The 3,163-nt window shown below is 41.7% G+C and overlaps 1 non-coding gene across 1 annotated transcript; it reads right to left on the bottom strand.

The window, feature by feature from the left end:
* Window positions 1-2,583: 2,583 nt before the first annotated feature.
* On the bottom strand, window positions 2,584-2,655 carry Trnac-gca. The gene has a single exon. It is a non-coding gene; the product is annotated as a tRNA-Cys (tRNA).
* Window positions 2,656-3,163: the final 508 nt, after the last annotated feature.

Below are 3,163 nucleotides of genomic sequence, written 5' to 3'. Positions count from 1 at the left end.
ACAAGAATAGAAAAGAGAATCTCAAGTGCAGAAGATACTATAGAAACATTTGACACAACAGTCAAAGTAAATGCAAATTGCAAAGTGCTCCTAATCCAAAACATTCACGAAATCCAGGACAAAGTGAGAAGTCTAAACCTATGCATAATAGGTATAGAAGAGAGCAAAGATTCCCAACTTAAAGGTCCAGTAAATATCTTCAACAAAATTATNGAAAACTTTCCTAACCTAAAGAAAGAGATGCCCATGAACATACAAGAAGCCTACAGAACTCCAAATAAATTGGACCAAAAAAGAAAATGCTCCTGTCACATGACACCAAGGGCACAAAACAAAGAAAGAATATTAAAAGCAGTAAGGGAAAAAGGTCAAGAAACAAATAGAGGCAGACATATCAGAATTAAACCGGACTTTTCACCAGAGACTAAGAAAACTAGAATAACTTCGGAAGATGACATACAGACTCTGAGAGAACACAAGTGCTAACGCAGGCTACTAAAGCCAGCAAAACTCTCAATTACCATACATGTAGAAACTAAGATATTCCATGACAAAACCAAATTTGCACAATATCTTTCCAGGAATAGAGACCTACAAAGGATAATAGATGGAAAACACCAACACAAGGAGGGAAACTACAAATTAAAAAAGAAAGAAAACAATTTTCCCTCAACTAACCCCAAAAGAAGATAGCCACACAAACAAAAATAGCATCAATAATAACAGGGAGCAACAATCACTATGAATATTTTTTAATATCAATGGATTCGATTCCCCAATAAAAAGACATAGACTAAAAGACTGGATATGCAAACAGGACCCAGAATATTGCTGCATACAGGAAACATACCTTGCTGATAAAGACAGACACTACCTCAGAGAAAAAGGCTGGAAAACGATGTTCCAAGCAAATGATCGCAGGAAATAAACTGGACTAGCCATTCTAATATCGAATAAAATCCACTTTCAACCAAAGGTTATAAAAAAAAAAGATACGGAAGGACACTTCATACTCATCCAGGAGAAAATCTACCAAGAATACCCACACTGCAACTCATGGACCACATGAAGATCAAGAGGAAGGACGGCCAAAGAGTGGATAGTTTAGTCCTACTTAGAAGGGGGAACAAAATAATCAAGGGAAGTATAGGGTGGGAGAAACTTGGGAAGAAGAGAAGAGGGGGAGAAAAAAAGAGGGGAAGAACCAGGTATGGGAGGAGATGGAGAAGATGTACAGAGGGTCAGGAAATTGAACATAGGTGTGTAGCAATAGGGGATGGGAAACTAGGGGCAGCAACCAGAATGTCCCAGATGCCAGGAAAGCAAAAGCCTCCCAGAACCCCATGGGGATGACATTTGCTGAAATACTCCAAAAAGGGGAGGGAGAACCTGTCAAGACCATATTCAGAGGCTAGGCATAGTCCTGCAGGTGAAGGATGTGGCTACCACCCATCTCCAAAATTTTAATGAAGAATTGCTCCTTTCTAAAGGAAATACAGGGGCAGAGAGTGGAACAGAGACTGAAGAAAAGGCCATCCAGAGCCTGCACCACCTGGAGATCCATCCCACATGCACACACTAAACCCACACATTATTGCAGATGCCAAGAAGTACTTGCTGACAGGAGCCTGATACTGCTGTCTCCTGAGAGGCTCTGCTAGATCCTGACCAATACAGATGTGGATGCTCACAGCTAACCAATGGACTGAGCCCAGGGATCCCAGTGGAGGAGTTAAAGGAAGGACTGATGGAGCTGAAGGGGCCTTATCTGGCATCACTGGGAGGGGAGGCCCTTGGTCCTGTGTAGACTTGATGTCCCATTGTACAGGATTGCTAGGGCAATGAGGCAGGAGTGAGTCAGTGGGTGGGGGGATGTCCTCATGGAAGCAGGGTAAGTGGGCATTGGATAGAGTTTTGCAGAGGGGAAACCAGGAAAGCCTTGAAATGTATATAAATAAAATATCCAATTTAAAAATTAAGGATCTTTGTTGGGAAGTTTATTCCAAAAGGTAACATTTAAAATGGGGACATAAGGCTGCTACAGCACAGATGCTGAGCCATTAGGACAGATGTTAGTCATGAGCCACCAATGGATACAAACCAGGCCAATGAGCAGCCTAGGAAACCTGTGATCTATGAAATCTATATGATCTTATACTCCCTCTCCACTCTACGAGCCTGTGGATTTCCACATTTCCATCTCTGATGGACCAATTGGGCATCTCCAACTATAACGTATTACCAGGCCAGTGTCCCCTACTCCATTTTCTTGAGGGTATTTTCTTGATGCCCAGTGCATTTGTGTGTTATATTCCATATGCTGAGAACCAACCACTGATGGTTTTCTCTAATAAAACCTAGCTGTTATAGGTTTAGGAAACTCACTATACATTCTCAAAATCCTGAAGTCTTGCTAACTAGAAAGACTTGAGATTCATGAACACTCAACCAGCTGTAACATGAAGGATCTGATGGGTAATAACACGGCTTTTACCATCAATTGTTTGAATCTCCAGCTATGAGTCAAGAGAGAAAGTACATCTATACCATGAATGTGGACAGTTATTCCAAAATCACGACAAAAGGGGGCACCTGGATTTGAACCAGGGACCTCTTGATCTGCAGTCAAATGCTCTACCCCTGAGCTATACCCCCTGATATTAATAGAAGGCTTAATTAATATCCTTCACTTCCAGAGTTACACCCTCATCACTTGTAACCTATGTATCATCACTTGAGAACTTCCAGGCTGAGTCAGAGAAAGCACATCTCTTTCCTGCATAAAAAGTCACAGGCCCCTTCTGAAATGGAAATGTAGGATTCTTTGGAAAGGCGATTGGATGTTTTGCTTGGGCAAACACATGGAAGTGGACAAAGATGTGAAAGGCTCAGGCAGACTTCAGAAGGAACATTTCACTGAAGCAGATTCAGGAGAGAGGATGTTCTGCTAAGGAAAGCACATCAAAGAACACATGTTGAAGTATTCTTTGTTAACCACACTAATGTATTGGTCCACATATTGTGTATTTGAACTCTGCTGTCAGGATTCCATAAACTGATTGGACGCACATGCTATAGCAAGGCAGTGGAGGACACATGATGTTTGGAGGGTATAAATAGGATTCCACTGAGTGATGGAGAGAGAGCTTGGCTTGCTGTTACA

The sequence above is a fragment of the Mus pahari genome, unplaced genomic scaffold (assembly GCF_900095145.1).
Source record: "Mus pahari unplaced genomic scaffold, PAHARI_EIJ_v1.1 scaffold_14705_1, whole genome shotgun sequence".
Lineage (NCBI taxonomy): Eukaryota > Metazoa > Chordata > Mammalia > Rodentia > Muridae > Mus > Mus pahari.
The sequence above is the reverse complement of the archived record's forward strand: the minus strand, read 5'-3'. Positions and strand labels throughout refer to the sequence as shown.